The 12,457-nt window shown below is 39.2% G+C and overlaps 1 protein-coding gene across 1 annotated transcript in view; it reads left to right on the top strand.

Moving 5' to 3' along the window:
* Positions 1-721: 721 nt before the first annotated feature.
* Positions 722-12,457, top strand: part of LOC102769930 (rho GTPase-activating protein 7) — a 142,186-nt gene continuing 130,450 nt past the window's right edge. Inside the window, exon 1 of the mRNA XM_006753798.2 lies at positions 722-1,015. The gene's annotated coding sequence lies outside the window, so the exon portion shown is untranslated. The remainder of the gene's footprint in view (positions 1,016-12,457) is intronic.

Genomic DNA, 12,457 nt, shown 5'->3' with positions numbered 1-12,457 from the left:
CTGCGAGCTGCTTTGGAGACGTGATTCAGGGACTCTGTCAGGCTGGAGGGAAGCAGTTGCAAGTGGTTAATGTCAGCAAGGCTGTAATAGGATCAAGATGGAGTCTGTCTCCTGCTTTGCCAACCCTGAGCTCGTGTAACTGGAGGATTCTGAGGAGAGGGAACGCTGCATGGGCCAGGACACAGACTACTTGAATTTTGTGCAGGAATCTTGGGGTCGGGCAGCTCTTGGAGAAAACATTCCCTTTACTGGATTCTTGGGATTTTACTCACAGATCATCTCAGGTACAGTATGCAAGGCCGCAGCGTTCTAAAGCGGGAGAAGGGGAGCAGAGGATTTCACATTTAGAAGAATTACGGTATGAACACGAAATTTCCCCTTGCTCCCTTGAAAGATCTTTTGAAAGGAGAGCTGCAAAGGTATTTGGGTGCAGTTGTGTCTATACATTTAATAGAGTGGAAAAGTTGTCGGGGAGGGAGGGAACCGTGTTTTCTTTTTCTCTTTTTTTCCCCTCATAAGCCATGCGGGCTAGAAAAAGCTCTAGGACTTTATGACTCTCCAGCTAATCACCTCAAGAGCTTTGACAAACTCACTTCAGTTCTGTGTAAAATCAGAACTCCTACACCGCCCAGGCGGGCTCTGCCTGCCTCTCCCTCTCCCCCTCCCTCCCCGCGTGCAGTCTCTCTCCCAGGCACACTCCTCAGAGGCAGGAAATGCTTCCCAGGCAATCTGGGCCTGGTGGTGGAGGCCCCTTTCGCAAAACATCAGTCTGAGCTCAGGAGACAGAGGCACTGGGAGCGTCTTGACAGGCTGCGGCTCCGGCTGAGGCTCCCTCCAGCTGCCCCGGGTGTTTTTGTTAGGATCACACGCTGCGCAGAAACTGCTTAGAATAGAGCCATGATCTCAACCACGAAATGTGAACTTATATTTTGGAGAAGCTAACGGTCCGGACTTCTTGGCTAACCTGAGCGTTGAACAATGTCACGCCTTGGCGTCGCAGCTCCTCCTTGTCTAGGTAAGATGCTGTGGACGATCTATTTCTACGCTTGGAGGCAGTCTTTGGAGAGGCAGAAAGATGGGGATAAACGTTAGCCTCTTGCAGCAAGTGGTGGATTTCCTAGGTTTTAGAGCTAAGCCATGAAAGCAGGAGTGGAAAACGTTTAGTGAGTAGAAAACTGTGAGTCAAATTGTTTTAGCAAAATGTCAATTCTAAAACAGGCTCCAGAGAGACTAGACTCTTTTCCTCCATAAACTAAGATGTTCTTTTAATCCCTTTTTATTCTTAACTTATTTATCAGTAGAGCTATCAGACCAACTTTTTGGTTACATGGCATAATAGGAAGCAAACGCATATTCTCACACATAAGTGCGAGGTATAAATGAATTCTTTTATCTCCCTCCTTTTGCCAACAGGGAAAGTAGATAGCACTAGAGTGACTTTTCTTGATAGTGAATCTCCAAAGAATATTTTGTGTCTCATTTAAAATATGAAGATTGGATTCCTCAATATTTTCCCAAACCAGCTTTAACCATAGGTCAAGCTGCTAATGTACAGCTTAAATGTTTCATTAATTTTTAACAAAAGTAAATGCGTAACCTGTCCTAAGTAGTGTTTAATCTGAGTTTTAAAATGTTAAATATCAGAATTGGATTTAATTTATATTAAATTCCCCGAATTCACTACTCAAGTCATATTTTTGTGAATATTTTTGAATAACTGAAGTAAATTCCAATGACAATAACATTCATTATTACTATTTTAAAGCAGCTGAGAATTACTACAATTATATGAAAATCTGATCATGTGTTTATAATCATAAGATTACATTTCTACCAGGCTCTAGTCTTTTTAAGGTATCTTAAATGCTTAAATGTGCAACATATGAAAAAATATATCTAGTAATGACTAAAATGACATTGAATTTTAATGTGTAACATATTGTTATATTTATATTTCTGAATATTTAGAATGAAACCAATTATTTTATTAAAGTAATATTCAATGGTATGTGAAGGGAACAAATATTCACGTGTATTTCCAAACTTATTAGATAAATCTAAAATACATTAAATGAAAGATGAGAACTATTGGACAGTTGAGTCACAAGAAATTAAGTGTTGTAATTTTTACCATTACAAGGTAACCATTTGTTATATTAGCTAATTATTCTTAAATTCTATGCTTATATTGATCAGTTTTAACTATTCACTAACAAGTTAAGTCATGTTAGGACTTTAAAGTATGATAAAAAATAATCTATTTTTAAGTATGTTAAAAAAATATAAAATACTGACTTACGTAAACTATGACTCAATAAAATTCCTGAATAGACTTTCAAGGAAGGAAATAGTATAAGACATCACTCTTCTAACGCTGTGATGAGGTTTCCAGAGGAGCTAAGGAATCACATTCAAAAATGACCTGTCCAAGGTCACACCACTAGCTAGTAGAAGAGATAACAGTGGAACCACAGTACTGTCTTATAGTTCAGATATCTTTATACTACATCATCCTGCTCTCAGATAATAATTATGCAGAATAAAATATTCACATGTCCAGTAGGAGTCTACTTTTAGGCAGAAAATTAAAAAAAAATAAAAACTGCCACCAGTGTTACAGTGTGTGTGGGGGGGGCGGGGGTAATAATGATTTTTTAAAAGAACCAAATTTAGTAATAAAATTTTCTCAAATGAAAGTTTGAAAAAAATTATTATGCCTTCAACAAACACTTTAAGGGAGTAACTTGTTTGTGCCTATTTTGTTACATTTCATGATTATGCCAAGAAAATCAATCCATATGCTAATAATCACAGTAATTTTAAACGTATGTTACTTAACAAGGGCTAGAAAAGAGCTTGTCTGGTTCATATCCTTGTATTCAAGGGCATCATAATGAACTTGCCTAAACAATGATGGTCAGAGATTTACTACCCCCCATTGAAACTGGTTTAACCTATGTAGACTTTCCTTCTCTTAGCTAACCTAAATTTCTGTTGCTGCAAGTCTATTCCAGCTCTATGGGTGTTTCCTCAGTGGAACTATAAAAAGCCGAAATGGACATATGAAAACATAAGTGTACATTTCTAGGACCAAAAAGCCCACTCCCTTTCATCTTCCCTTCTATAGCTTATACTCGATCCTTTAGTTGATTATGTCAATGCTGAACCTTCTGCAAGACCCTTTAGCTGTAGAATACAGGATTTGTTACAGGACATAAATAAATGTCTGACCAATGCAATGTAAAATGGGAGAGTTGGCTGGATCATCTGTATCATACCTCATATGTGACAATATATGTTGCTATGCATGCTGAAACACAGCACTTTCCAAGCCTTTCTCATAAAAATTAATGCATGTCATTTCTAGGACATGCCATTTCTTTAAAGAAAATGTGTGCAATGATGTTTTTTTCTCTCATTTTTATGAAACAGATTGGATGCCATTACCATTTAAAAGTTACACTAGTCAATGCCTCCAGTGTCACCACACTCCACATTATTGGAATGAGAAATAAGTGCAGTAAAGAAATGGCCTGTATAACTGACTATATAATTCCTGGAGGGCCTGTAAAAGAAAGTACATCACTCTATTTTTTTCTTAAGGGCATTATCATTTTTTAAAACAAGAGAATTTTTAGGCATGGTATAACCTTACAGAGGATTGGGTCTTACAGGCCAAAAGTAAGTCTAAATGGAACATTTAAAATTTATCTTTTGTTTTTATCTTACTTGTTTCTTCTTGGAAAATGAATGAATTGGTGTCAGTAATCAATATTATCTTACAATGAGAATCTCTCCATAGATACCTTACAGTACAGCAAAGATCTGAGAGATAACCTAGATCTGGATCAGAGTATAATATCATCAAAATAGATTAATGTCAAGAATTTAGGAGATGAGGATTTAAAGAGGATCGGGGAACAGTAAAAAATCTCCAGATTTTAGGAAGTGGCATGAGTATTGTGCCTTCTTCCCCCACATGAATGCTAAGCCCCTGTGTGCATCACTTAAACTAAACAGGTTTATGGAGAAGCCCACCTACAGATTGAATTTGGTGTGGATGTAGAAATACAACATTTACTTCTAGGGCTCTATTTTGGCATTAAACTGCTAGTCAGTTCACAGAGCTTTGGGAAATAGATGGGCTTAGTTTTCTAGGAAGTTAAAGAGAATAAAGATGAAATGTGGACCTTGAGACCTAGTTAAAAAAAAGATTGTTTATTTTGATTCAGTGAATTATAGAGTAAAAAAGTGAACTTGAAAAGATTATACAGGAACTCTGACACACGAAGAAAAAGCTGTAAAGCAATGCAAACAGTGTGCATATGAATTTCATATTAATTGAGATAGATGGGTAGAGCCCCAGCTGGTTTTGCTCAGTGGTTAGAGCATCGGCCCATGGACTGTAGGGATCACAGGTTCGATTCCGGTTAAGGGTATATACCTCGGTTGTACCTCTATCCTCAGCCCAGGCCATGGCATATGTGGGAGGCAGCCTGTTGATGTGTCTCACTCACATCAATGGTTCCCTCTATCTCTTCCCTCCCTTCCACTCTCTCTAAAAATCAATAAAAAAAATCCTCTGGTGAGGATTAACAAAATAAACAAACAAAAAAGATAGATCGATAGAAAAAACTATTGTAGCTAGTTGGATGTGTGGAAAGGTTGTTTGGGGTTAGACTGAATTGAAGTGCTTTAGCAATACAATTCAAATAATTCAAAGATGAAATCGGTCCTATTAATGGAAATGAGATCAGAAGAAAGTACCAAAATCAGAGAACCAGTTTAGAAATTCAGTGTTTCTTTTTATTCTCAGAAACTAGCAAAATACCTACCATGTCAGGTGTTATCAATACCTGCCTGCCAACAAATGTTTGTGGAATAAATAGGATGGGAAGAGGAAAGAAAGCAAAGCAAAACCAGTCTTGAAGAGTGGGCATTGTGGAACTTTTTTCCCAAACATCCTGTAATGATAGGATAATAATTTTTAAAGTGGAAAGAAAATAAGAGGTTGTCAAGAGTCATCAGAGCCTGAGGCCAGAGGTTAACTACACTCTCATATGATGCCATTACAAACCCAGTAAGAGCTAGAAGGAAGCATGAGCATCCAGAAATAGTCTGGAATTGAATGTTACATAAGGCCAGTGAGAGCAGCGCACTAGTGAGTTCTCCACATTTTAAATGGAGTGGTGTACTGAAAAGCCCAATGGGCAGTCAGAATACTGGCTCTAATTTGCATCTTTGCCACTTGATGCTCTATGATTTGAAACATGCTCCGTAACTACCTTAAGCTTCTGCTTTTTATTGGTAAAGTGGGGAAGATAAAGAAAATATTTCCATCACCGGGCCATTTGAGTGTCGATGAGATTTTTGTATGTGGAAATTGTTTTGCATACAGTATAACAAACAAATATTTTGTTTAAAAAAGCATAAGTCAATCAAGAAAGAAAGAATCGTGGTGTTTCACGTTTTGGGTCAAAATCGCTCATCTATGTTGAAATAACATGGGCATCCAAGGGATGGGTCCAGCTCATACTCAGCCATGGATTCTGCAGCTGAGATCAATCAAAAACGAAAAGAGTCATTGGCATTGTCCTTATCAGCATCATTATCAAGTCAGTTAGCATCAAGTGAGTTCTTGCAATATGTCATGAGTTAAGTATTCTATATGCACTATTAGCTCATCATTGTTATTTTAGCTCAATATTATTCTTTTCCCCTCAACAATTTTTTATTATTCCCATTGTAGACATGAGAAAACTGAAGAACACAAACTTAAGTAACTAACCCAAATCACTGGGGGGTGGGGGGCGGAGGGGTTGAGGGGGAAAAAATGATTCTTTAACAGACATCCTGCCTCCACAAAAATGGAAGCTTTTTGTTACTATTATCATCACCATCAAAAGTTTCGGATGCACCTACTATTAACTGGATTTAGAGAAGAACACTTGGTCATAAAACCAAGCTTAAATGCACATAGATTAGATGACAAAGTAAAATGAAAACTATAGATATTAAATACAGAGGATGAAATTGACCCTTGGCAGGATGATACCGACCTAACCGAAGTAGCCAAGTTCCCAATGATTTCCTATTCCAGATTTTAGTGAAAGTTGAGCTATTTGAATGACTGAAGTCTTAGTATCCTGTTATCACCTAGCTATCTGAACACCTGTGTTGATGTAGTCATATCTCTCATTTATATTTAGTGATTACTGTGCCTACCGTTAGAGTGTTCTTAGAAATGATAGCAAAGCTAAAAATAGTGGCACTTAAAGCAAAGCCACATATCACCATGCTGTTGATAAAGCATTATATTCCCTTGTTGAATAGAAATCTCTTTTTATAATAAAGCAAAACCACATTTCAGTCATACTGATTTGCCATCCAAAGAAAAAGCAGCCAAACTCTTGATATCAAATTTAACTCTAAGGTATTTCCTGTTGCATGAAAAATTCCATGTGAAACAAGTTCAGAGCAAAGGCAATACTTTTCTTTGGTTATAAGGGATTCTGTAGATAAAGAAATATCAAGGCAAAAAAACCCATAAACGATTAATTATTCACTAATGAATTTAATTGCAGAAATATCTCTGAATGCTCAAAGAATTCTGTGTAGGACAGGACACTATTATTAAGAATACTGTGTACTCTTTTAAAAATAAAACATGGAAGTCCAAAGAAAATACAGATATCTGGAAATTATTGCAAACATGATGCAATATTGTCCACCATGATTATGTTAATTCTGGGATCTCTTGGAAAGCAATTACCCTCAGAAAAGTCTCAGTGCTATCAGGCAATATCATTAAATGTTCCAAGATTTCCTCAAATTACATGTGGGTTGCTTAAGAAAACGTTAAGAGAATCTGCAAACCTGGCGGAACTGAGCTATAAAGTGGTGGCAAGTCAAACATTGCCAGTATCTGGGCTCCTCCCTGCAAGAAAATTAGAAACTACTAAGACTGCATTAAATAGCAGGAACTTGGAGGTAAAAATAGAAGGAACCGTGGAAATAATACCTTGCAATCGTGTAGCACCCTGCTCTGTTCTGATGAGCTGTTTCCAGAGGATTGACAGCTAATTTTCAAGTTTGCCCGATTCCCGGAATATCTTTGCCTCTGAAAGCTAAGAATGAGAAGAAGTTTTCCAAGCTCAGGAAAAGTGAGATATACACAAAAATAGGAAACTATTAAAGAGAATGTTTTTAGTTAGATACCACTCCATTTTTTTTTTTCTAAAGACCAAAAAACTGATGGAAGGTTGGGTGTGTTTCTTGGAAAAGATGATGTACTACTTATTCCACTGACTTCGTTCATTATAGGTGGTTCATTCTATAATTTACTAAAATTGTTAATGTTTTCCAGGCAGTCTAAAGACATGAAAGCTATTTCATATATAATATTGTAAGCTTCATTAAGCATTTGCCAATAAAGAATTTTAACAGGAATTTTTTTTCCCACCAACAGTAATGAAGCATAATAAGTAAATGCCAACATTTGGCAAAGGATGTAAAAGTAGATGGATAATTTTGTGAAGGATTAAGACATAGACTGCTACTAAAGAAAGGAAATCTACATGAAATCAAATGGAGAGAAATTAATATATTGTATTATAAAAGGTTTCTCTCTCACACACACAGCCTAATTTGGATTAGGTAGCATGAATATTTTTTTAAAAAGGCACTAAGCCCTAACCGGTTTGACTCAGTGTATAGAGCGTCGGCCTGCGGACTGAAAGGTCCCAGGTTCAATTCCAGTCAAGGGCATGTACCTTAGTTGCGGGCACATCCCTAGTAGTGGGTGTGCAGGAGGCAGCTGATCGATGATTCTCTCTCATCGATGTTTCTGGCTCTCTATACCTCATCCTTCCTCTCTGTAAAAAAATCAATAAAATGTATACTTAAAAAAAAAGAAGAGAAAAGGCATTAATTGTGTTTTTTTTTACTAACAGTTGGCCACGCTAACTAGACTCATAAAAATGCTTTTTTAAATGTGTTGTTATTATCTTTTCTTCCTATTTGTCCATACATTTACATAAAAATTTAAGAAAAATTATATCTGTTCTATGATTTCTTGCTGCTCTTAGGCATCTTGTATATGCAACATCAGTTTGGCAATGAAAAGCAATCCTCTGCACGTTGCCATTGATTCAGGGGCAATAGGAAGATGCCAAAAGGTACGCAATTTAGTTTGTTAGATAATTTTTTCTTTGACATCTCCATAAAAGAATGAATTTCTTGTTAGCGTCCACAAATGCTCACTGCAATAAAGATCTCCTTTGACATTAGTGAGAGCACCTTTGAAGAGCTGTGTTAATCTGTGATGCCGTCTGTTTCTGTGTTGTTGATTCTGTTCTAATTATGCAATTTAATTCCTAGTGTTTGGGGCACTCACTATGTGGAAAGGAGACTTCTTGAGAGTAGGCTGAGATACATTAAGATTTCAAATCACTGAAGATGTCCCCAATCTCTCCATCTCACCGGACCCTTTTCATGTAGTAACAAAGCAGGCCGGTATTGAAGTGTTCTTTTCTTGATTTAGCTGCATTCTCTATTCTTGCAAGACAGCATTTCATAGAGTTTAACCTACTTTTAATTAAAAGATTTTCTCCCTTGTATCTTTTCTTCCTTCCTAGAGTTACTGAGAACTTGCTATGTGATAGATATTACACATCTATATACTGTAGAGTAGAAGGAGAAGCACATGTCCTAGAAATTTAACATGGAACGGGTAATTAAGAAGAAAGACACTAAGGGAAGCCAGAAGTAATGCTAGCTATTCAAGGAAAAATAGACAAAATAAAGAGAAATCGGCAGTACTATTATGACTTTATTTTCCCTTCTGTTAAATATGTAGAATTGTGTGAAGGTGTTTAACAATTATCCGGGGGGGAGGAGGGGTCAATCATATATACATGTGATTCCAATATAATATAATAATATAATATAATATAATATAAATCTGTGTTCTGAAAGGGGAAAACAAGATAATCCACATTTAAAGGAATGAATCAAACAGTTGCTGTCTTTTCAAGAATTGAGAGTGTGGTGTCCAAGATAATTGGAACATAACCGAGAATTCCTCGTTTCATATGTATTTACTCACTTAATTCTATTTACATATTATTTTCGATGTCTTAAACTTCTATCTAGGTAATATTTTAAGTTAAGAGGATTATCAAGAGTATCTGTCCTGAATTCCAGGAGTTCCCAGAAGGGTTAGGGGAGGAAAGGAAGCCATTGAAGAAATCACCTAAGAACCTCATGAAAAACTGTACTGACATTGGTGGTCAAAAATAAGTTCCAACTGACACCTTTATTTTGCTGAAAGTGCGAGGCAAATTTGTGTCTAATTGTGAGTGGGGGTGTGCTGAGTGGGGCAGGAACAAAGGGAAATAGTTTGGTCCTATTGAATATATTATAGAGGAAATGCAAGCATACAGGGGTTAGCAAAAGTAGGTTTACAGTTGTTTGTATGGAAAAATATATAATACTAGAGGCCCGGTGCATGAAGTTCATGCACTGGAGGAGTTCCCTCAGCCTGGCCTGCATCCTCTCACAGTCCAGGACCGCTCAGAGGATGTCCACCTGCAGGGAGCAGGCCTAAGGCAGCAGTTGGACGTCCCTCTCGCAGTCCAGGACCCCTCGCTCCTTACTGCCCACCTGTTTGCGGCTTTTTACCACTCTGCTCGCTGCTTCTTAGTGCTGCCACCACTGCTGCGCTCGCCAGCCATGAGCCCAGCTTCTGGCTGAGCAGCGCTCCCCCTGTGGGAGCGCACTGTCAGGGGGCAGCTCCTGCACTGAGTGCCTGTCCTTTGGTGGTCAGTGCACATCATAGCGATGGGTCATTATGGTTGTTCTGTCAATGGTCACTTAGGCTTTTATTATATAGACTAGAGGCCCGGTACATGGAATTCATGCAGGGGGGTGGTCCCTCAGCCTGGCCTGTACCCTCTTGCAATCCAGGACCCCTCGGGGGATGCTAAACTGCCGGTACATGGAATTCATGCAGGGGGGTGGTCCCTCAGCCTGGCCTGTACGCTCGTCTGCCTGCCTGCCTGATCACCCCTAACCACTCTGCCTGATCACCACTAACTACTTGCCTGCCTGCCTGATCACCCCTAACTACCTCAGTCTCGGCCCCCTCTGGGGCTTCATCCAGAAGGTCGTCTGGAAGGACATCCGGAATGACGTCCAGAAGGTCGTTTGGCTGTCCACTCCAATTAGCATATTACACTTTTATGATTATAGACTAGGGGCCCAGTGCACAAATTCATGCACCTTGAAAGGAACTGTGGGGCGTGAGACTGCAGTAGGCACAGGGGCGGGTCTCGGCCCCTCCTCCCTGCCCTCACCCAGACCCCCCCCCGCCACAACCCCTAGTCCCGTCTGTCAGCAGCCCCGCTCCCGCCACCGCTGCTCCCATGCACTGACAGCACCAGCCCTGCTCATACCCACTGATGGTGTGGAGCAATTGGGGCCAGTGCCAGTAGTGCGTACAAGAGGTGGCTGCTTCCCCAATTGCCCCTCAGGAGCAGGGGGAGGTGGAGAAGCCCTCAGGGGCAATCAAGGCTGGCAGCCACCACTTGCACCCACTGATGGTGCCAAGTGGTTAGGACTGGCACCGGGCACAGCAGCGGGTGCGAGCAGGGCTGGTGCCAGCAACTGGTGCAAGTGCTGGGTGAGACTGCAGTGTGCAGGAGCAAATAATTTTCAGTAACCACCAGAGGCTCACCCCAATGACAGCAACCAGTGCCCAGCCTTGATCTGGCACCCCCGCTCACCTGCTCCACCATCCCACTGCAGCCAACACCCACCTGCCATGTTCCACACGTGCCCCCTGGTGGTCAGTGCAGGTCATATATTGACCAGTTGTTTGGTTGTTCCACTGTTTGGTCTATTTGCATATTAGCCTTTTATTATATAGGACAAGAATAAACAAGACTAAACTCTGTGTTTCACATACTCGCAACTGTAAACCTACTTTTTCCCATCACTGTATTTATACATCAACTCAGTCTTAAAATTCCTGCTCTGGAACATATTAAAATTTAGACTGTAATTTAACATGCTTTCTGAGATTCATAGATAGGATACTTTTTTCCTACCTCAAGCAAAAGCACTCAGAAGCATAATACTTAAAAAAAATGTAGCTATTTCTCCTGATATTTATTTCCATACTTCTAAATAATATTACACTATTTTTTTTTCATTTTAGACATTATCAGTTAATTACCTACTATAGAAAATTAAACATTTGCTCTCTGAAACTATTCTGCCCACCATCTCTAACCCCACCCCCCACAAAACTCTATGCTGAGAAAATAGTTGGTCTATAATTTTCATTAAGTCAGTATTTACTGTTTGCATTGTCTTGGTTAGCAAACATTTTCACAGCTAAGCCAGTAGTATACAATGATTACATTTCCATTCTTTAAAACATTTTATTTAGCCCTTGCTGGTGGGCTCAATTCGTCGGTGCTTACACCAGGAGCTGGCAGGTTCTCGGTCAGGGCACATACCCAGGTTTTGGGTTTAATCTCCAGTCGGGTGCACGCAGGAAGCAACCAATCGTTACCTGTCTTATATTGAGTACTAAGAAATCTAATATCGTTCTGAAACCCAATACCTAATATATAATTTATTTTTTCTTTCTCTGATAATATTTATGATCATTTGTTTACTTCTAAATTTCTGAAATTTCACAATAATGTTTCTTGTGTGATCTATTTCTGTTCTTTGTATTATTGGATATTTCATGGATTCTCTTCAATCTTAAAACTAAGTTCATTAGTTCTGAGAAATTATCTGGCATTCTTTTTCTTTGAAAAATTTCTCCCATTAGTTTTCTCTGAAATGTTCCATAGAAATGTGTTTCCAATGTGTGGCCAGTGAGTTTTCATGTTGTAAGTAATTCTCTGGAGCTTATTGATGCTTCTGTTATCTTCTCTAAAGAGGTGATTCTAGAATAGTAAAAACCTGAAGCCAAAAAGAAAGACAGACTTCGGACATAGAGTAGGAAATATATCTCAACTCCCATTTGACCTGGAAATATTGGAAACAGGAAATTTCCCACAGAGGGCCTCGTTCAGGGGGTTCCTCCTCTAGAGGCCCTATCTAATGTTTGCACCACCCCCAACACTACTTGGAAGGAAGGGACAGACAAAGGAAGAAAGAAAGAAAGGATTTTTACAAAGACTTTCAAAAGTCAGGACTTTTTTAAAATATATTTTTATTGATTTCAGAGAAGAGAGAGAGAGAGAGAGAGAGAGAGAGAGAGAGAGAGAGAGAGAGATCCATGCCTCCTACTTGGCATCAAGCCTGCAACTGGGGCATGTGCCCTATGATCAGAATCGAACCCAGGACCCTTCAGTCCTCAGGCCGATGCTCTATCTACTGATCCAAACCAGCGAGGGCAAAAGTCAGGACTTTTACAAAGACTTCCCAATCTGGATTC

The sequence above is a fragment of the Myotis davidii genome, unplaced genomic scaffold (genome assembly GCF_000327345.1).
Source record: "Myotis davidii unplaced genomic scaffold, ASM32734v1 scaffold71, whole genome shotgun sequence".
Classification (NCBI taxonomy): Eukaryota; Metazoa; Chordata; class Mammalia; order Chiroptera; family Vespertilionidae; genus Myotis; species Myotis davidii.
Note: the sequence above shows the minus strand (reverse complement) of the source record. Positions and strands in the feature narration are given on the sequence as shown.